Here is a 24,045-nt window from a genome sequence, read left to right as displayed (position 1 = left end):
GTGTAAAACAATCGCAGCTGCTACCTCCCAAACTGTCCATATTCCCCGGATTTCCCTGACTCCATCAGATTCAAATTTGCCTTTTACTTTTACACGCAGACAATTTCCTGTTAGATTAGCCTTTGCAATGACAATTAATAAGGTGCAGGGACAAACTTTCAAAAGATATGCCTGTATCTGCCCAAACCAGTTTTCAGTCACGGACAATTGTATGTTGCTCTCTCCAGAGTTCCATCTTTTCATTCACTCACAGTCGTATCCTCAAACCCACCCCATTTGGACAACTGTGTCTTTCAGGAAGTGTTCACCCATCAATAAATAATTATGCTGCATATGTTACGCTACGGGTTTTTGCATTTATATAGCGCTTTTCTCACTACTCAAAGTGCTCTCCACACAGGGAGGACCCGAGAAGCTAACCCACAATCTCCTTAGATGCCTGTCACTCTAACTTGTTCTTTGGAATAACGGAACAAGGAAAAATACCTGCAGAAAAACTCTGATGGCCTTGGGAAGAACATGCAACGCACACACAGAGAGCAACTGGGCCAAAACACTTAGAAAGGCCTAAAGTACATGCAGCAAAATGAGGTATAGAGTAGAAAAGATAATACATGTGTTTTCCATGACTGGAAAGCACATATTAATAAAGAGATAATCCACATTAATAAAAGGATAAATGCCTGTGTGTCTATCCAGTTGCTATGTGAATTTCCCATTGGGATTAATAAAGTATCTATCTATCTATCTATCTCTCTATCTGTCTGTCATTCCAATAGATGGCACATCAGAAATATTTTAGTAAAATGCATTGCATTTGTCATTCCAACAGATGCAGCAACATAAACATTAACACTGCTTTTATGAATCTCATACCAAATGGCATAAAACAGAAACATATGTATTGCATGATGCCCTGCAAATATTAACATCAATTACTTAGATTTCAATCCGTCTTAGACAGGTAGCACAGCAAGTGTCTGAATAAATAAAATAAGCATGCAGATTTTAAATAAATGTGCACACTACTTTTCTTACAATAAAACTGAGAATCAGTAGATCATTGGGGAAGGGAAACCTGAGAAATATCCATTGAGCAAAACAGCAGATATTAATACGCCTTAGGATTTAAAAATAGAAGAACAGGTGTCAAGAACTATAGCCACGGTCATGAGGTTCATACAGACAAAGACTACAGTAAATGGAGCGGCCTTGGAGTCAGCTGAAAACTCCTCTCACACACAAGGACTAAGTCCAGCATCACAAGGGTATGTTCAAAACATCACAAGCTGACATGCTCCTTCAAATGAACTCTTTTACAATAAACTAAACAGTATACTTAACAGAAAAGTACATGGCTGAGTGCTCAGTCCCGTCTGCCCCACAAGAGATTACCTCTGCTATTCAGCACTCTTAGCAGCAGTGTCATTCATGAGAAAAAAGGGCTTGGGCAAAAACAGGAGGATTCAGGCAGTTGATGACATTTTTAAAAAACGGGACTTGGATTAACAACACCGACTGCCAGTAGATGAGGAGAAAACTAGCCAAAACCTGATTGGTAGACTTGTCCATTAGCCTGGAGAAGATCTAAGTGGTCAGTGTGACCGCTGAATACATCTGTCAAATAAATAACAATCAGTGAAAAAGGGAGTGGGTGGTAGAGGTACTAATGAAATAAAAAAGAACTGTAGTCATTTAAGTGGGCAGAGGTCAATTGATCAGACTTTCAACAGCAAACAGTGCGAAACCAAATCTCTACATCAGAAATAGGAAAAGCTGACAAACCTAAAATTCTTCAAATTGATGCATTGTTCTTTCAGGAAGAAGAAGCAAAACCTCTTTTTCTTTTCTAAATAAAAGTGAACTAGAGGAAATGTGGCTAACTCACATAAAATGGTGAAAATTATGTCATAGTCCAATAAACAGTATGTGTTGAACCTACTATGCCTAAGCATGCTTAGAAACATGTGCATTTACTACAAGCAAAGTCCGAATTCTGTGGAGTTTGCTTTATTATGAGTTCAGCTAAATTCATGGAATGTTCAGGAACTTCACTAAACTCCATAAAATGAATTGATGGCAATGGAGGAGGAGGAATGGAACTACTTTTAAATGGATTACTATGGTGCAGTGGTCTTTTAAGAGTCCCAGAGAGCTAGTGAAGTGTCTACCAACTATGCCTGATTGATCATTGTGGCCAAAAATGTGATCTGAGCTACGAGGCAACATTGCTAACCACCGCACCAGCGTCCGGATAAGTCCCCCCAAAACACATTTCGCCCCTGGTAATTTTCACCCTACTTCGCCACCACTATATTTTGTCCCGGTTTGCATAATTTCAAAATTACACAACTAATTGTTGGTAATCCAGGCAATCAGAGAAACAAGAAGTATTCTGCTATTTCTGCTAGAATCAAAGGAATAGCCCAAAAGTTTGAAAATCGTAACGTAATTGATTAACTTAGAGGCATTGTATACAACTTTGAGTTCTAATCAATAATTTTATAAATGGAAATTATTTTTTGTGAACATTAAAATTACAAAGATATTAATTTAGTACATAATTGTATTTCACGTATGTTTTTTCATAATGGCATGTGATATTCATTTTTGTAAAATCGTTTGGATTCGTTTAATCGAAATAAAAATGTATAAATGTTTACAGAGCGTTTCATTTAAGTAATACACTATTGCAAACTATTTTATCATTTTGCTACAAAAATGTTTAAATTAGGAAAGTCAGTTTTGAATGCTGAGAACGATTATTCACTTTACTTTTTCCTAGAAACTTCCAACACTCAAAACGTCTGGATGTGGGTATTAGAAGTTTTTTGGGGTGGGGGAGAAATATGTAGGCGAAATTTAGTGGCGACGAAATGCACTGGGGTGAAATGTTGGGGGCAAAATGTGAGAGGAGAAATTTCCACAAACCCACTGCACCATCGTGCCTCAAACAACAAAAGACACAGAGGGATACTATACAGTTAGGTCCATAAATATTTGGACAGAGACAACTTTTTTCTCATTTTGGTTCTGTACATTACCACAATGAATTTTAAATGAAACAACTCAGATGCAGTTGAAGTGCAGACTTTCAGCTTTAAGTCAGTGGGGTGAACAAAACGATTGCATAAAAATGTGAGGCAACTAAAGCATTTTTTGAACACAATCCCTTCATTTCAGGGGCTCAAAAGTAATTGGACAATTGACTCAAAGGCTATTTCATGGGCAGGTGTGGGCAGGTCCGTCGTTATGTCCTTATCAATTAAGCAGATAAAAGGCCTGGAGTTGATTTGAGGTGTGGTGCTTGCATGTGGAAGATTTTGCTGTGGATAGACAACATGCGGTCAAAGGAGCTCTCCATGCAGGTGAAAGAAGTCATCTTTAATCTACGAAAACAGAAAAAACGCATCCGAGAAATTGCTACAATATTACGAGTGGCAAAATCAACAGTTTGGTACATCCTGAGAAAGAAAGCAAGCACTGGTGAACTCAGCAGCGCAAAAAGACCTGGACGTCCACGGAAGACAACAGTGGTGGATGATCGCAGAATCATTTCCATGGTGAAAAGAAACCCCTTCACAACAGCCAACCAAGTGAACAACACTCTCCAGGGGGTAGGCGTATCGATATCCAAGTCTACCACAAAGAGACGACTGCATGAAAGTAAATACAGAGGGTGCACTGCAAGGTGCAAGCCACTCATAAGCCTCAATAATAGAAAGGCTAGATTGGACTTTGCTAAAGAACATCTAAAAAAACCAGCACAGTTCTGGAAAAACATTCTTTGGACAGATGAAACCAAGATCAACCTCTACCAGAATGATGGCAAGAAAAAAGTATGGAGAAGGCGTGGAACAACTCATTATCCAAAGCATAGCACATCATCTGTAAAACACGGTGGAGGCTGTGTGATGGCTTGGGCGTGCATGGCTGCCAGTGGCACTGGGACACTAGTGTTTATTGATGATGTGACACAGGACAGAAGCAGCCGAATGAATTCTGAGGTGTTCAGAGACATACTGTCTGCTCAAATCCGGCTAAATGCAGTCAAATTGATTCATGATACAGATGGACAATGACCCAAAACATACAGCCAAAGCAACCCACGAGTTTATTAAAGCAAAGAAGTGGAAAATTCTTGAATGGCCAAGTTAGTCCCCTGATCTTAACCCAATTGAGCAGGCAGTTCACTTGTTGAAGACTAAACTTCAGACAGAAAGGCCCACAAACAAACAGCAACTGAAAGCCACTGCAGTAAAGGCCTGGCAGAGCATTATCTGGTGATGTCCAGGAGTTCAAGACTTCAGGCTGTCATTGCCAGCAAAGGGTTTTCAACCAAGTATTAGAAATGAACATTTGATTTCCAGTTATTTAATTTGTCCAATTACTTTTGAGCCCCTGAAATGAAGGGATTGTGTTCAAAAAATGCTTTAGTTGCCTCACATTTTTATGCAATCGTTTTGTTCACCCCACTGAATTAAAGCTGAAAGTCTGCACTTCAACTGCATCTGAGTTGTTTCATTTAAAATTCATTGTGGTAATGTACAGAACCAAAATGAGAAAAAAGTTGTCTCTGTCCTAATATTTATGGCCCTAACTGTATAATTATATATATATATATATATATATATATATATATATATATATATATATATATATATATATATATATATATATATATATATATATATATATAAATGTGAGATTTATGAGACCCTGACAACACCCCAACTGCACTTTGTGCTGACACTCTGTTAACACAGGCAGGGACTGGATGTCCGCTGCCAGTGCAACTGCAACTTTGCAGGTTCCCCGCGTAACGCATCTGTCACCTGTTGATTGATGCGGGGAACATTTAAAACTGGCCGCTGACCTGGATGTGTGTACACTTTCTGTCTCCTTTCTGGCTATCAGTTCTTTTTGATCTGAGAAAGGAGCGAATGCAGGATGACACCATCATCCCTGATTGCATGTTTCATGTGTGTGAGTGACAGCTCCCATTTGGATAAATAATTTGATAATTTTTCTGTCTTGACAACAATAAAGCTGATGTTTTTTTTTGGAAATCTGGACTCTCAGAACAGAAGTTTGAAGGCCATTCCATCACTGACTTCACATCCATCATCCACCCGTCCTTTCTAGAATCCTTATGACCGGAAGTTCGGCCATTTTAAATCAGTCCTGTGTTCGACTCCCTTCTAAAAAGATCTTAATTTTCATGCTTGTAAAAAGGGTCATTTGCTTTCATTTATTTCCATTATATGGGGTCCAAACCTTTGCCTGTGTTTGCTTCTTTTCTTACAACATCTATATAACAGAGTTCCAATCTGGAGCACACATTAGCCATTCTATTGTTTGAAGTCGCGAGTCTCTATGCAGCAGAAAGATTTTTTTGTTTCTGCTGAACAGATACTTTGCACTTTGTTCTCCCATCAAGAAGATAGAAATGCCTAGTAAATAGTAATAAATCTTTCGTTATTATTATTTCGCAGGGTCTCATTCTGACAGAAGTTGGGAGGGTTTCCTTTAAGGCTTGTTTTGTCTCTAGCTGCACATGGCTTATGTATGTAGAGACTGAACTAGCCCACAACAGAGACTTACACACAGGCACTCAGGTATCAGTGTTATATATCCAGTGTCAATACTGATATTACTCTCATTATATTACATAAATGTAAATACTGCAATACTGTTTTCTTTTTTTTTTTTTTAAACACATCACGCATGGGCAAATCAGATGGGCAAGAATCTTACAGTACCCATGAAAGTTCTGCGCTTCACAGAGCATCATGGGGCTCTGGCAAAAAAAAAAATAAAACGTTAAGTCTAAACCAGCGGCATGATGAATTTCCAGGAATATATTCAACGTAAAAGGTCACCAGCAAACACAGCATATTCAATGCAAAAAATGCTTAAATTTTGATAAATACTAAAAATAACAAGGGTGGCCTACAGTGCAAAACCTGAGAAGTCAGGAGTACAGATAAAATGGTCAAATAGAAATAAAGCAAAAGCCAATTCATTCCACAAGCATAGTCAAATATCACAAAAAAAATCATTAAGAAAGCAATAAAAATACAGACAGAAAGACGTAAAGGATTCAGTGACTGGTTAGAGAGCTCTGGTCAGCTGTCTTGCTTAAATAAATAGGCAGGTGACAGCTATAACTGACACTGGGAGGTGAGACCACCAGAGACAAGCTGTATGTGGAAGGAGTTCTCAAGGCACAACCTAAAAAATGGCAAAGTGGCCAGAGACAAACCACATCGGGGAAACACGACCTGCGATAAACAACAAATGGCATTTGACATGTCTGGAAATGGTGAGCTCAATATTGGCACATCAGCTCACTATGGATGGATGGGAATTAATGTAGCTAGAAATTTAAAAGATTTTCAGTTTAAAAAAAGATTTTTTTTTTTAAATAAAGGCATTTACATATAGTAGTGCCAAGCTGAGGTTGCCTAATAAACACTAATGAGTTCAACAGTGATGTTATTGAACTCAAGTGAATTGCGGCAGTGTGCTCACTTCGTCAGATTGACATGAGTTTCACAGAAACACTGCTAAATCAGCACAATACACAACTAAACCCACAGTACAGGCAAGACCACTACAGATTTTTTCCAAATGTATTTTTTAATGACCCATAGGAAATATTCTTCTAATTTCAGCGTATGGCCCCAATACCAAAAAACTTGGAACTGCATGGAAAATGCTGATAAAAAAACAAAATGAGTGATTTGTAAATTCTCTTCACTCTATACTATATTGAAGACACTGAAACAATATAATATTTGATGTTTTTTACCTTGTGAATTTTTTTTTTTGCTTTAAGTATCTACTCATGTAATGACCCCCAAAAATGTTGGGACTTTCAAGTGTTTACCACTCTGTCACATTACCATTTCTTTTAATAACACAAATTAAGTATGTGGGCACCAAAGACACAATATGGTTAAGTTTAGCAAATGGAATTCTCCTCCATTCACCCATCATGCAGGTCTTCAGTTACCCGAGGCCATTTTGGGGTATTCTGCACATCATAATGTACTACACATTATTAATCAGACACAGGTCAGGGACAGCCATGCATATGTAACCTAGGAACAATGTGGTTTGGTGTTATGTTGCTAGAATATGCAGGGACGTCCCTGGAAAGGGTGGCACCTGGATGGCAACATATCTTGCTCTAAAATTTGTACACATCTTTCTTCATTAACTGTGCCCTCACAGATACCCATGTCAAGGGTACTGACACGCCCCCACCCCAAATACCACATAAGATGAAGGCTTTTGGATCCGACACTGATAACAGCTTGAATGGTCCTTTTCCACTTGGCCCAGAAAACACGACATCTGCTTTTTATTTATTTTTTTTCCAAAAACTACTTGAAATATTGACTCATCAGACCACAAAACATGATTTCACTGTGCTACTTTCCATCTCAGATAAGGCCGAGCTCAGTGAAGTTGGAGGTGCTTCTGGATGGTGTGGATGTACAGCCTCTGCTTTGCATAGTCAAGCCTTAAGTCACATGTGTGGGTTTAGCAGTGAACAGTATTGACTTACAAAGGTTCACCAAAGTATTCCCAAGCCTATGTCATGATATCCATTACAGATGTGTGTCAGTTTCTAAGACAGTGACGTCTAAGGAATTTGCACATTCAAAAGTGATTTTAGACCTTGCCCTTTACACACCAATATTTGACAGGATTGTTTGAGTCTTTTAATTCTGTTAGGCACTGTAGAGGGCCTCTGACATATCTGGAAACGTTCAGTTCAATATTGGCACATCAGCTCGCTATGAGTAGAAAACAGGTCATTTTGCTTGACTTATCACTGCAAATACATTAAAGAAAGAAACATTGTCCTCAACTAGGACCTCTTTGAGTCAGGAACCATGCAGGAGTAAGTTTATTCAATGCATCCTTAGTGTTCAGCAAATGCAGAAGAGGGAGCACCCTATATAACAATCTATTAAGGGACGGTGCCCTGAGCAGAGGTTGTCAGCAAGTGGTCAAAGAATAAGAGCAGGGGTCCATATTGATCAATAATTGAATTTATATAACAGTGCTGAATTAATGCGTACACATTACCTGACATTTTAATCTGATTGGTTCGTTGACTTACACACCCTAATAATTTAATCAAATAAAAGTCTCATTCCACTACACTCTTGTTCTTCTCACATCTCTCAGGTGCAGCCCTCACTTTTGAAATGTCTGTGTATGTGACAACTGTCCAGTCTTTACTGTTTACAGGACAGCTGTTGATTTCTTAATCTTACTAGAACACCCTGTATATGACATCAACCTTCTCCTGGTAATTCCTGTCTTTGTCATTGCTCACACACCCTTCAGAGTTTTTCCTAACATGCTTGCTTAACCCTTTATTTCTTAGACAGATGTTATATTTTAATATGGAAAGCATACCAAAACACTTCATACACAATAACTATATTACCCCTACATGACTACTGTATATGACCCCTAAGTCTAATTTTAATTCCATATTAGTAAATGTTCTTGCTCCTACTCTGTTTAATGCTTGCATGGACTGAGTGTTGGGCAGGGTCATGGGGTCCCGTGGCTGTGGGGCATCTGTTGATAAAGAAAGATTCACTGATCTTGACTATGCCGGCGATACTGTGATCTTCGTGGAGTCAATGGAGGCTCTGATCGGGGTTCTCAAGAGACTGAGCGAGGTGTGCAAGTGTCTGGGCTTGTGGGTGTCCTGGATAAAAACCAAGATCCAGGCCTTTAATGACCACTTGGGCACAGCCATCAGCAGTGTGCCCATCTTCTGAGAGAATATCGACCTTGTCGAGAGGTTTATTTACCTCAGCAATGACATTCATGTCTCTGGTGACTCTTCCTATGAAGTCAGAAGACAGATCAGGAGAGCAATGAGGTCATAAGGTCGCTGGAAAGGGGTGTGTGGTGATTCCAGATATCTTTAAAATACTGCTTATGGTTTACAAAGCCTTAAATAATCTGCTCCATCTTATATTTCAGAATGTCTTTCACCTTACACTCCAATTCATAACCTTAGATCTTCAAATAAGTGACTGCTTAGAATTCCAAGAGCTAAACTTAAAAGAAGTGGTGAGGCGGCCTTCTGATGGTATGCACCTAAAATCTGGAATCGCTTACCAAAAGAAATTCGCCAGGCTAATACAGTGGAGCACTTTAAAAAAACTGCTAAAAACTCATTATTTTAACATGGCTTTCTCATAGCTTCATTTTAGTTTAATCCTGATATTCTGGATATGCATTTAATTATCATTATCATTCATTGTGGCTCCAAAATCCATACTAACCCCTACTTTCTCTGCTGTTCTTTTTCCAATTTTCTGTGGTGGCGATCTGCTCCACCACCACCCGATCAAAGCGCCTACATTGATGGATTAAAGGCCAGAGTCCACATGACCATCATCATCAGGTTCTTCCATGTGAAGCCTGAATACCATGAGGACTGATTGAGGTCATTGATGTTAGGTAGAATGCCTAGAGGGGCCTGGGTGGTCTTGTGGCCTCAGAACCCCTGCAGATTTTATTTTTTTTCTCTCTGAAGTTTTTTTTCTTTGTTTTTTCTGTCCTCCCTGGCCAACTGACCTTACTGTTCTTCTATGTTAATCAGTGTTGCCTAATTTTATTTTTTATATTTTGTCTTTCTTTTCCCTTTCTTTATCCTGTAAAGCACTTTGAGCTATTGTACATCATTTGTATGAAATGTGCTATATAAATAAATATTGTTGTTGTTGTTTGCAAAATGACGAAGAACCAGTTCTTTTGAGTCCTGGTGCTTCCTGTCTTTTGCAATATGGTTGTAAGACATGGACGCTATCTAGTGACCGGAAAGGAAGACTTGACTCCTTCTATACTGTGTCTCTTCGAAGAATCCTTGAGTATCGCTAGTTTGACTTTGTGTCAAATGAGCTGTTGCTCCCAGAGTCCCAAATGAGGCACATTACCTGCATTGTGAGGGAGCGTCAGTTATGGCACTATAAGCCATGTGGCGCGATTCCCTGATGGTGATCTGGCTCGCATGATCCTCATTGTTGAGGACCCAAGTGTCTGGACCAGGCCAAGGGGATGCCCATGTAACATCTGGCTGCAACAGAGAGATGGTCATTTCTGGGGGGCAGGACTGGACCACATGTCTGCCTGTGGGGTTGCCAACCAGGATCCTGAGCTTTCTGTTGTGTGGTGGGTGTGGTAATGCACTACATCATTCTGTTGCAGTATGCAAAACAAGACATCAGAGAGATAAGCTTCTGTTCATTATCACGGCATTACATGAATCATACGTCAGGATGAGCATTCATTGGCTGTCAGCTCTCAGGCACACACAGCCCACCTCTGCAACTAAAGATAAAATCAAACCTATTTGACTGTCTGAGCAAGTCGCAGGCTGGTTGGAGTGAGTCGCTGGGCATGTCATATTACATGAATTACTTCATGGGAGCATGCCACCAACTGCACGCAACTTTCTAAGATTAGGTAAATGAAGGCTACAACCAGAAATCATTGGAAAAGTCTCATCATTTTCCTTTAGTGTGACCTAGTTAGAAGATTTCCATTTGCACTTAACAAGGAAACAGGAAGACTCAAACAAGGGTGCTCACCACACAGTGTGCAAGGCAAGAGACAAGCCCTGTTAAGATGCCTCCACCAAAGGTCTGTGGCACTTCCTTCTCTGAAGGCAATAAACAAACTGAGCTTCTGCCCAATGCTTTCTGCCAAGTGGTTAAGAGAGTTATTTTGTTTTTGCTGACCAGTGATCACTGGCATTTCCCTGGTTACACGCACTGCTTGCATCCAACTGCCATCATGCAAAAACAAAGTGGAGTAAATTCAGTCCAGCAAGGCTGCACTGGGTGGAAGTTATTAAAACAACTAGCAGAATGAACAAGTTATTAATTCATATTGTATATTGAATTAATTACCTAAAAGCTTACTTTTAGTTTCAAAAGTTACTATCTGTATAAAATTAGTATTTTAATGAAATATGTAGAAAATGTTGTTTTTTGTGAATTACTGGTCAAACCTCAGCCAATTTTCTTTATCTAAAACAATTACCATAGCCATGCAGCCAGACTGTACGGTGGTGCAGCTGTTAATGATTGTGCCTCATAGATCCAAAGTCCTGACATAGTCATCATCTACACCAGTGTTTCTCATGCTTTAAGTATTTGCGACCCGAGATTTCGTAAGTTTTAATCGCGCCCCCCTAATGTTTTTTTGAAAGGAGCCCACTAATACCAATTTGTTCTTTTTTAATTAATGATATATCATGGATGCATATTTTATTATACCTACTTAACTTTTATCGACATTTATCTAACTCTATATTTATTTTTCTAATATCAGAATGTAGTTTAAGTTCATTTGTTTTGGTTTCAATTGATGTATTTTTCATATTTTCAATTCTTGTTTTCTTTTTTTCACATCTTTGCGCCCCCCCCTTTTTTGTTACTTCGTGCCACCCTAGGGGGGCCCGCCCCACCGTTTAAGAACCACTGATCTACACAGAGTCTACCCACGGGTGCTGTCGATTTCCTTGCCATGTGTGAGAACACCCTATAACAAACTGCTGTCCATTCTGGATGAGTTCTTGCCCTGTACTGTCATGATGTTGACACCTAAGATGCAGAACCTGTTTAAACTGGAAGGATAGAATACGAATGAATCTTGAACCCCACTACATTCACTAAAACCAATTAAATCCTGTGAAAAGATCACAGGGTGCAAGTGTTTTGTCGCAATGTACTATCTACTCCCAAGCACAGCTAATGATTATTACACCTGCTCACATCACAATTATGTTATACGAGCTCGTGTTTAGAAACACACCTATGAAATCAGGCTGTTGGAACATTTATCTTTGAGCATTTTACAGAATCCTTCTTAGCATTACATGCTACATTACATTTAATTCACTATTTTTCGGTGTTTGTGCAATTTCTTGCATCCAAAAGTGGGGAAAAAGCTTGTTGTCCTTTATTGCTTTTCAAAGCAATTTTTAAGTAATCTGACAAACAACTAAGGTAGCTGCAAATCTACATGACTTCTAATCAGAGGGGATGCCACTCTTTCAACTGCAGTTACTGATCTCATGGTCCAAAGATGTAGGATTACACGACTAGCTGTCGTAGAACATGACAAATTACATGGCTTCGTAACAAATACTCAGCACACGTTCACGTCCAAAGAATTACAAGCTTGCCCCTTTTTCTCACCACCAGAAACATGCTGTTTGACAGAACTGGTGCTGTATGAATAAACTGGTCTTGGGTGTCACGGCATATTTGCACCAGCTGCTCAGCAAGTCTTGATAGGCGCATTCTACACTATCGAGATGTATGACCCATTGATTTATATCATACCTAATATAGTGTGTCAGAATTGGCCTTAGGTGCCACAATATATTTGTACCACCCTGTAAGCAAACCTTAATATGGAATTTTACATTGTATTGATATGCTACCTATCAGTCGATGTTTATGGATTACAAGTATGCCTTGTATTAAAATTTACTTGACAGCACTTTGATTATACAAGCTAATTAAAAAGGCAAGCTCGGTTATGGGACACACTATAGACCTACTGGTGGTAGGAGGGGAGAGAATAAAGACAAACCTGAGTGCCATTATGAAGAATTCTGCATATCGTCTCTCTGACACACTAACACTGAGGACTTTCAGCCAACAAATGATTCAATACAACTTGTTTTATGTATAGCACTCTTCACTGAGTGCAGGCGCAAAGTGCTGTGAAGAATTCTCAGTTAAAATACAAGCACAGATAATACTAATTACCAAATATAGAACTGGTACACATATAAATGCAGATCTGTTAAAACACACAAAGACCAAAGTAGAAACTGATTAAACATAAATGGAAGCCAACAATATCTGTCCATTAATTAGTTGATGAACTACGGCCAGGTGGGAACAGTGGAGACATTCAGCAGAAGTGTGTCAAGAAACAATACTGGGGCTCCTTTATACTAACAGCAACATAATACGTCACTGGGACTGGGGATACCAAATTAGAATTTTTGTTTCCTTTTAGTTTTCTTCCTTTTACGTCATTCTGGTGTATATTTGGGAGGGGTTTCTCATTTGTCATAATATCCATCCATCCATTATCCGACCCGCAATATCCCAACTACAGAGTCACAGGGGTCTGCTGGAGCCAATCCCAGCCAACACAGGGCACAAGGCAGGAAACAAACCCTGGGCAGGGCGACAGCCCACCGCAGGTCATAATATAATAATTTTATTTATTCATTCAGTTTACTATTATGCTTTTGTACAAAAACAAACTCCCCCTGTGGCCAAATAATGTTCTGTCTTTCTGTCTAATGTGTGAAACCTGAATGCCTTCAAGTTTGTTAGATTAATTATTGAAAATTAAAATGATTTATTCAGGAGCAATTTCCTATCAAATAAAATGACCATCTGTTTCTTTTTGCTATTAAAGTTGGAAGAAATTGCTTCCAGTAGTATTTTTCGATAGGGTACCACATACCAACAGACAGAATATCGATTTGTGCTGCAGCAGTTAAAATGTGACTAAACAGGGCGAACTAACACCTGTGTCGCACTCCACACTTGCTACATTCTCTCTCTTCATATACTTTATGGTTACATTCCTGCGATGTCGAGGCACATTTGGTGTACTAAACTTGTTGAAAGCGTGTGTACTCCAAACAAAGACTAACCGGACCAGGATTTGTTTCCAACCTCCTTTAGTAACTAAACACTGTGCCACCGCCAATTTAAAAAAAAAAACTGCCACAAGGCATTTGCAAGCTTAAAAATATTTAAATTTCAACCAAAATTCAGGAGAAAGCCTACGCCTCTGATAGTATCTGGATCTTGACAAACTGGACAAGCGTGCGCTCTTTGGGCATTGTGGCGCGCTGGATTCAAACCACTGCGACAAGTGCAGGAAGGCAATAAGTGCTGCGCGCCTACGCACACGGGCACGCGCTTTAAACTCTCTGCTATCAACTGCGCGCTCAAGAGCAGGTGCTCGGTGGAAATGGGCTTCCTCACAAGCACCTCGTTAAGTTTACTTATACCTATTTTTTTCTCTCTCTCTTTAGATCTTTTAACAGCTAGTCGCTAAACAATTGTCACGTGTGTATGGTACCTGCTAGGCGACCGGAACAATGACAGGAATTTTAAATTGTATTTCAAGAAGCCCGACTTTCCGTAGCGCGTTGTTTTCGGCTGTTTAGAAATTGTATTGATGAAACGAACCCAAAGAACTAAATCTATTTTATGGAGTTTGACTTGAAGTTTTATTATCAACTGCATTCACATCACAGAGTGTGCCATCCTGTGGCAAAATAAACAGAAAGATGCTTTCGAGTCAATACCGAAACCTTGCGCGTCGCTGCCATTTCCACGACGCTGCTTGGAGACAGGACGGGTGGCGGGTAGATAACGCCACCACCTTTCCTAGCTACAGAAATCCTGTCGAGTTTCAACACCACAATGACATAATTTGCAGAGCATTCCCAGAAGAAAGGCCTTTCAGCGACTGTCAGGACGTCTGAAGCTCATCTCTCCACGCAACGAAAATCTCGACGCGATCCAAAACAGGGCAGCTTGCTATCCTTGACAGGTACTATATGTCATGCTTCGGTGAACCCGCGGTAGTTACGGCATATTTAAGGCAACCACAACATCAAATGTATATTTAGTTTTGTGACGAAGAAAAATATATGTATTAAATATTTATTTAATGTATACTTTATTTTCTTATTTTTTTCTTACTGCACAGATGAATTGCACTATACTGATTGCACATTGTATTACTGACGTTTTTCACTTAGTTCCACATCTGGATAAACATATACATATACAAAACAGATTATTTAAAACACGACAAAACATAGCAGCAGAGAGACATTGGTATGAAATGAAAGCCTTGCCTTCTCCAAATCCAGCCTCGCGAGCTCCTCCAGGAGCTGTCAGACTCCCATGAATGTGCGGATCGCTGTTGCTCCGTTTTCAGTCTTGCTTGTAATACTGGACGTGTGCGCGCACGCGTGCGTGCGTGTGTGTGTGTGTGTGTCCGAGGGCAGATATGTTTAAAGAGCCACTCCTAGTATTTGGGAGGCAGGCTTTTGGATGAAGTCCCGAATTGCAGAATCTGCAGTCTTTCTCAATGCGCCCGATGTCGCTTCGATGAATTATTAACCGACGCCGTGTAAAACGCCGAGGGTGGTGGTGACGTGTGCTGGGGGAGGCTATCGATGGCTTCATTCAATATCTACATACAATAGCAATCGGAACCTCTTATATAAAAGTGTTTCAGTTTGAACGGCGTGATTCACAGTTGTAGCTCACACCAGCAGTTTTTCTTTGTGTTCTGATTGCTCTCCTTACTCTTGCCTACTGCGGAGGAGGTAACTCCATAAATGCCGGAGAGAAAGAAATGAGCCAAAGACAGACTCGTGCTACATAATGAACCGGAGATCGAGACTTGCTTCATCTCGCTGGGTTCGATGTCTTTATGTCTGAGACAGACACTAAAGGGACTCGGATATCCCCTGAACGTTTGGTATGAAGTTCACATAATGGGTGGAATCGCATTGATTCAACCAACCGTCATTTTCAGTATTCGCTTTGTTCTATACGGGAGATACGATTGATTTACGTTTTGTTCAGTTGGGGGGGTGGGGGGGATCAACGGATTTTAATTTACGGTTAAGGTCAATTCACATACATGTATCGATTCAGTGCAAATATGCATCTTATGTTACTGTGAATTCGTTAAAAAAAATTACATTTATCCGCTCGTCTCAAAACGGATTAATTTGCTGGACAACTCAAAAAAATGTACCTAAAAAAGAAAAGATGAATGAGTAAATCTTTAAAAAGCACAGATTTAACCTGTGTATAATAAATGGAGATAACCAAATGTTTCCTTCAGAATATTACACTTATTCAATGGAAGAATATGTTAAGGGAGATGGGCTGCCACTGACCCTGGGTGAGCAGAATGAAGGGAAGCTGTGCGGCGCAAATATGTGTGGGTCGAGGGGACTAAACATGGTGCTACAGAAGACCTGGTATCAGGGCCATCTGGGGCCCCAGGAGCATAGGGGTCCATGATGTTTCTGATGCCTATGTATGTTTCTGTTTTCCCCAGGGGCCTATGATACTGTTAAGACCACAGGCAGCGTAGTGGAAAGCTCCTGAAGAAACCAAAGGTCCTTTTCAGTGCCACAACCCAATTCTTTTGCAAGGTAGCTAAATCCATTCCTCCAACTTTCACACATCCAGAGCATTGCACTGGTGTTAGTAGTGGGACAGAACTGACTAACAACCATGAGATGGAATATTGGATTAGTACTAACACTGGTTAACCCTTCGAGCACATTTACAATAGCTTACTTGAGGCTGAGCAGGCTGGGTCACTTCGCACTCCTCGACTTTCCCAGCAGATGGAGTTTGTTTTACCCTTGAAGCTGAGGGTACTGGGAGGAGGGCAGTGTAGTGAGACTGAGTTCAGACCCGACATAGAGATGTTCTCCAAAAAGCTGCAGACTGCAGAGCGGACAGGGTAGAGAAGCCGGATATATTAGAGGTGTGTAAACTGTGCTCAAGTTAGGGGTTGCAGATCTATCACTGTGAGAAGCACTTTATGACGTGTTTTCCTGATAATGAGAACTATTGGCCTGTGTTTGTGCCTGCCTGCAAGCATCAGGTGGACCCAGGCCATGGGATGGCTTGCTGATCCAGGGGATAGTGTAGCCATTGTGTTGCCTCTGACCCCAGCTGGGCAGTTTGAAGTGCAGCTGGGTGGCGCAGAAGTGTTTGGGGGCTGTGGAGATGGAGCACCTAGGAGGGCAGAGGGTCACTGGGAAAAAAAAAAAAAAAAAACAAAGGTCCATTTCAGGGCCAAACACAGCAAAGTGGCTGAATCCATTCCTCAGTCTCTGGCACCCGGCCACCAGAACACCACCTCCCAAGTCGTTATAATATCATTCAGGTGGCAGTGTGGTGCAGAGTTTAGTCCCTTACAGTATTTGAACCACAGTTCAATATGTATTTATTTTCTACTGTATGTTCTCCCCATTTTCTTGTGTGTTTAATCTGTGAATTGGCTTACCACATAATGCCTTATGGCTTCCAGAATTAACATTGGCGTGCATGCTGGGGAAGCCTACTGCTTTGCTCTCTTTGCCTAAGGTTTCCTTTTCAAGGTGTTTTTTGGCAATATTTTATATTTTAATACACAATAAGCATTTACAGTATAGTACATACTTTTCTCAGTTAAAACAGAATCCAAGAAATTAATGACACTGTTATTGTATCTATTTACTGAAACCACTTAGATTAAGCTTAGTGCCACACAGAGACAAAGTCTATCCTGACTGTATCCACCTTAATAAAAGGAGAAGTGTCTGTGTGGCCATCTGTGTGGCCATCCGGTTGCTATGTCTCTGTCATTCCAAAAGACAGTGCATCACAAAATGTTTTATTAATAAAATGTATATTGTATTTGTCATTCCAACAGATGGCACATCATTAGTAAAGCATTTTATTACTACAAATGTTTGAGGTGGGCCATCTGTTGGAATAACAAATGTAATGCATTTTATTACTATAAACATTACAAAATACATTCTAATTGATGGTGTATTGAGGTCTAAGTTGATTACTTAGATTTCAACAGGTCTTAGATGGGTAACACAGCTAGTTAAGAATAAAATAGAAGGTAGCCCTTGGTGGGAATCGAGTCGATCACATGGCACACTCAGCCACTGATGTACAAAAACTCTTGCCTGGAGTTTTGGAGTCTCCAGTTACTCTAAGACATGTCTTTGCAATGTAGGCGGAAACTGGGATTCCAGCACTAACCACCATCCAACCTGATATCCTGAAATAGATACAGTACAGTATGTAGAAAATACAGGGGTGGGCAAAAGCAGGCTTACAGTACAGTGAGGCTGTCAATTTGAGCACTTATGACATTTTACCTAAGTGCACTATGCCATTCTTTTGAGTTAAAGTTAAAAGATATTGTAATAATCATAACCTGCATGTCTTTTTCCATATAATCAACTGTAAACCTACTTATCTACTAGCAAACCAAAACATATACAATAAAACTCAATTTTAGTTTAGAAACTGAACATTTTTCTTTTACAAAATGCTAGTCGCCTTCTGTTTTTCAAAATGCAGTAAAAAAAAAAATAGAACATTATAATGGCATACTACTCAAATAAATAACATAATAGATGCAACAGTTTCCTTTAAAATCAATCCTGAGGAAACAAAAGAAAGGTGGAAATACAAATGGAGAAAAAAGGCAAAACAAGGTTCAAATCCCAAACAAGATGTTAGCCTTCTTACAATTCTGTGTGTACTTGAGACTACTGTAGGAGTTAAAACTCTGCATTCACACTACTACAGTTTCATTTAAAAACAGCACTTTTAAACAAAAAACAATTTCCACCCATACTAGCATCTTCACATAGTTTTTTGAAGGTATCTTCATCCACACTATCCATCCATCCCTTTTCCAACCCGCTGAATCCAAACACAGGGTCACGGGGGTCTGCTGGAGCCAATCCCAGCCAACACAGGGCACAAGGCAGGAACCAATCCCAGGCAGGGTGCCAACCCACCGCAGGACACACACAAACACACCCACACACCAAGCACACACTAGGGCCAATTTAGAATCGCCAATACACCTAACCTGCGTGTCTTTGGACTGTGGGAGGAAACCGGAGTACCCAGAGAAAACCCACGCAGACATGGGGAGAACATGCAAACTTCACACAGGGAGGACCCGGGAAGCAAACCCAGGTCCCCAGGTCTCCCAACTGTGAGGCAGCAGCGCTACCCACTGCGCCACTGTGCCGCCCCTCATCCACATTACAATGACCAAAAACATACAGGTATATGACACAGATGTTTGCCCACACTGGGCATGTGCGCATCAGTGGAAAAATCCCTGAAGGGACGGTAACATTATGGACCCTGGGATTTATTGTAAAATTGTAACGGCCAGTAACTTATTTGCCTTGCGCGCATGTTTCCAACATTCAAACTATACAAAACTGCCATTCACAGTGGCTGCATACAGCCAACATAAACATGTGCCATGAAAGGCAATTCCTCACTGCCCAGTATGTGGGAATATGATTTTCTTCCATGAAGAGTGACCAATTAAGTTTCACCCAAGGTTCCTCTCCAGCTGGGGTTCAAAGCCTTGTGTTTGTCCAATTATGTACCATTTATATATGTTAATGTTACTTTTATTGACTATGCATTATTGTTTGTTTTTGATCTTGTCTGTAAGCTGCCTATATTATGTTCCATGAGTTTTGTGAGTGGTCCCCCAAGAGGAGGGTCGACCTGCCAATCACCACCAGGAACTGCCCTCTGCCCTATAAATAAATCTGTACGGTCTTCCACAGTTTCTCTGGTGGTTCATTTCGAATGTACCAGGTAGTTGGTGAGTGTACTTGTTCTTATTTTTTGTGATTAACTGGATTTCTAGATTTTTCGACTTTTTGCTTTTTTTTTTTTTTTAACAATTCTTTTGATTTTCTGTTTTGCAACTTGTTTGCTTTCGATCATCTTGTATTTCAAGAAGTTCCATTTTGCCTTTGTGCTCCACGGAGCCTCAGCTTTTAGAATACTTGTTGTGAAGAATACATTTTTTATTTTATAAAGATTCAGTGCTTGCCCTTATTACTAGCTGGGGTTTGTTTTTGATATCCCCCCTCTAGTGGACACTTTTGGAAGTTCTTTTGTAACTTATTAAGATTTATGTGTTTTGGGACACACAAGCAGGGCCGGCCTTAGGCCACTGCAACCTATGCGGCCGCAGTGGGCCCCGCACTTTCATAGGCCCTGCGCTAATTCTAGGTGTAAATTATTAAATTAAACCATTAAAACTTATAATCATGTATAGGTCAGCGTGTTTATTCTGTTTTTATGTTTTTACAGTGTTTTTTATCTATTACGTCGTTGTTTCAAGTGATTACGACAAGTAAATAAAATTGAAAAAAAATTGTAGCTGCTCGGGTGCTTTATCTCTAAACTCGTCATTTAGGGGAACTTGGGGTAAGATGAAACAGACACCGTTCTTAACCTTATGATGGCTCAGCTCAGTGAAACCAATCAAATAGGAGGAGCTATTTATGGAGATGATGTTATCGATTTTTTGGATGAATAGTTTGAAATTTACTGGCAGTGGTTTAAATTTTCTCTTTTCTGCCAGACGAAGATTTTTTCACCGGTGAGTAAAGCTTGTTCCTCAGAAACAAGCGTTGTATAAAATTCAAAGATCCTGTACATTGATAACCCACCCTATGTTAACAGTCAGCCATAGAATCATCGGCACGTCAACTTGTATCTTTATACAATTTGTTTTATGAATAGTCTCTCATTTCAAATGTTTAAGATAGTTTTACAAAATAAAATAATGTGATTCGTCTACCCAAACGATTGTTTCATCTTACCCGTAGTAGGGGTAAGATAAAAAAAAAATTTTTTCACAAACACTTGCTCAAAACGTACCGATTCATCCCTAAGCGACAAGCGCATGCATATGCAGATCATTAACAATAATTTGACTGAAAATTACTGGTAAAAAGCAAAAAATGTGGATTTGACAAGGAATTTTAAAAAGTGGTTCATCTTACCTCAAGTTCCCCTAAATTGGTAGACTTAAGGTATTTTTTTAAATTTTATTTACTCATAATCAAATGCAAACGTGACATAATCAAATGCAAATTTTCACTTATTATCCTTAACCCTACCCCGACTGGGCCCCGCGCAATCCATTTCGCATAGGGCCCCGCAATTGTTAGGGCCGGCCCTGCACACAAGTCATGACAATCAGAAAATGAGACACTGCACTGGGAACAATTCAATCGTGGAAGGCCTATGTAATAAGCATAAAGAAAGAGCACCATTAGTGTCTGCATTTTGAAAAGTTTACATTTTTGCTGCCCATCCACATTACCATGACAAACCAATATTTTCAGAAGTATATAGCACAGTTAGAGTCCACATTTTCAAAAGTGTCCATTCTCAAGGGTTGAAAACATCATAGTAATGTGGCCAAAAGCCAAAAATGGAGACTAATGTCTGTGCTTTTGATCAAAAACATTGTAGTGTGGACGGGGCCCAAGGAGCATCACTGAAGAACATAGAAGGACAAACAAAAAGAGTCAGGCAAACAAGGCTCCTCATTGAAAACAGTAAATGAGGTGAAAGGGAAGAGATAATAAAAACATCATCTGGGGCAGCAGATATAATGGTAGATGCATCTAAGCAATGACAGAAAGATGTCCATTTCCGAGTTTGACTGAAACTGCCCCTAGTCCAGACATTATCTGATAAACTCTTATGGCCCTGGACAGTGACTGAAGCGCTTCACTTTTGATGGTCACCAAGAATTCAGTTCACATTATTGTTACGTAACACTCTGCTCCCTAGACCATCCCATACTGTATATGCACACATGCATACAAACATTTTAATTACTGTATCTAGATAAATAAGCTGGACAAGTTTGTAGGTGACACTTGTGAGAGAATAAAGAGAACAATCAAGGGGTAATACAGTTATTCAAGAGTTAACACAGTTTTTGTTATGCAGTCTACATTAAAAGAAATGCATAGCATTTGTTTTCAAGAAAGCATGAAGAGACTAATGCAATGGTTGGGTAAACCAGATAAAATGGCCAAAGTGCTTTAACAAGTGAATAAGTGTCATGTACACAGTACGACTTGCCAGTTGACATGTATACAGAAAACTTCATAAAAGAAGAGTAACAGCTGAACTTAAGGAGAACAAGAGCATGGCAGAAATTAGACTTTTGTTTGGGTATCTTTACTTAGTTATGTAAGCCAATGAACCAATCAGAGTAAGCCAGGTGACATCTAAGCATTAATTCAGTATTGATATGCAAATTCAGTTGTCTTTAACTTAAGTCTCTGCCTTGATGGGAAGTACAGCATCAGCGTTTAGTGTTCCAGAATTACTAGTATACAGGTGCTGGTCATAAAATTAGAATATCATGACAAAGTTGATTTATTTCAGTAATTCCATTCAAAAAGTGAAACTTGTATATTAGATTCATTCATCACACACACTGATGTATTTCAAATGTTTATTTCTTTTAATGTTGATGATTATAACTGACAACTAATGAAAGTCCCAAATTCAGTATCTCGGAAAATTAGAACTTCTACTTCTTCACTGTTTGAGCTTTTGGTCACTAGATGAAAGCACAACGCCGACACTACGAGTCTTCGGTAACTCTTCCTCACAGAAACCGCTGACGTTTGTTGTTATACATGCACTGCCGCTGTATTGCATCGTAGTCACTAGATCTAAGCACAAAGCCGATACCATTTCATATTCAGTAACTGCGTCACATACAGGCCGAAGGCAGGATTTAGTTTCGGGGCGGAATTTATCGATTTATGTACATGCACAAATTTTTTCATTAATTTTATGCATAATTTGTTCCAATTCTTTAACTTTTATTCAGATTTCGGGGCGGTTGTAGTCAGTGTCGTGAATTTGCTGTATATTACCTAATTAAGTATTAATCATTCATTGCAGTACTTGCTTTTTAATTTTTTTGGTAAAAATTTCGGGTGGTACGCAACGCAACTCACTTAACCTCTGGTGGTACTTGACGTCCAAAAGTTTGGGAACCCCTGCCATAAGAGATTGCTGTGACAGGATGTTCCTTTAACAGAAAATGAAAGACGCAATGAACAAGTTTCCTCCTGCTTGGTTCCTGACTCAAAGAGGTCATAACTGAGGACAAGATTGTTTCATTAATATACATTTCCAATTTAATTTCTTCCACACACTACACCAAGGTTAGCAAATTTGCTACAAATGGAGCTAGACAGAATGCAGACTTGAGCATAAACATGTTAGATGAAGTTGGATAGAAATAAATGTTAAGGTTTTTACCCACTGAAAGTAAAAATTCACTATATATATATATATATATATATATATTATATATATATATATTTATATATATATATAATTAAAGAGGTAGGGGTCTGAATCTTAAAAGTATACTTTACAAGGAGTAGTATTCGGCTAAGGCGAAAAGTAGCAAGTCAAAACAGCAGATAATAAGGAAAGGACCAGGGGCCTCATGTATAACGCCGTGCGTAGAACTCACACTATAAAATGGCGTAAGCACAAAAGCGGGATTGTGCATACGCACAGAAAAATCCAGATGCAGGAATCTGTGCGCACGCATACTTTCACGTTCTTCTACTACATAAATCCCGATTTGCGTGAAAAGTAACGCACGTGCACGCGCCTTCTGTCCCGCCCCAACTCCTCCCAGAATTACGCCTCTTTGAATATGCAAAGCAATATAAATAGCCTTCTGTGAAAAGACAATGGGAAAAGCATGGGAGAAAATATAAGAATTTCAGCAAATACCAAGTGGAGGCAAAGGAAAAACGTACTATTTGTTGGTTTAAACAGTGGTATAATCAACAAAAGGAAGCTGATCGAGTGACAGAGTGTCGGAGAAACTCGAAGGCTCAACTTCACAAAGTCGCACAGTGCCCGAAATAAAAAACAAATCACATATCAAAGTCGCCGTGAAAAAGCGAGTCGTAGCCCACCGTCTGAGATGTCATATGAAAGCTTATTAGGGTACAGACAAAAAAAAAGGCACACAGTGGGGAAAAAAGCACGAAATGTCAACTTTAATCTCGAAATTTCCACTTTAATCACGTGGTTTATTTTGCCATTAAAGTAGAACATCATAAACTTCATCTTAAAATCGTTTACTAGTTTCTCAAATCCCATTGTAACTAAAGTGGCATGTTAAATGCTTTGTTCTGTATTTGATCTTTTATGTGCTCTGTGTGTGTGAATCACTACCTGCTTCTTAAACTGGCTTTCTCTTTCTCCGACAGGACACATGCTCCATTACATTCGTGATATTACAGCTCTCTGAATAATTAAAATACTGAGATGTATACGTGATATCTTTTTC

At 39.6% G+C, this 24,045-nt stretch overlaps 1 protein-coding gene across 2 annotated transcripts in view; it reads right to left on the bottom strand.

Moving 5' to 3' along the window:
- pleca (plectin a) overlaps positions 1-24,045 on the bottom strand; it is an 828,744-nt gene that overhangs the window by 729,767 nt on the left and 74,932 nt on the right. Inside the window, exon 1 of one of the 2 annotated variants that reach the window (XM_051935603.1) lies at positions 14,957-15,101. The exons of the other annotated variant lie outside the window; for it this stretch is intronic. The gene's annotated coding sequence lies outside the window, so the exon portion shown is untranslated. Of the gene's footprint in view, positions 1-14,956; positions 15,102-24,045 lie in introns of those variants that run through there. 2 annotated transcript variants of the gene reach the window in all.

This window comes from Erpetoichthys calabaricus, chromosome 13 (assembly GCF_900747795.2).
Source record: "Erpetoichthys calabaricus chromosome 13, fErpCal1.3, whole genome shotgun sequence".
In the NCBI taxonomy this organism is placed as follows: domain Eukaryota; kingdom Metazoa; phylum Chordata; class Cladistia; order Polypteriformes; family Polypteridae; genus Erpetoichthys; species Erpetoichthys calabaricus.
Note: the sequence above shows the minus strand (reverse complement) of the source record. Positions and strands in the feature narration are given on the sequence as shown.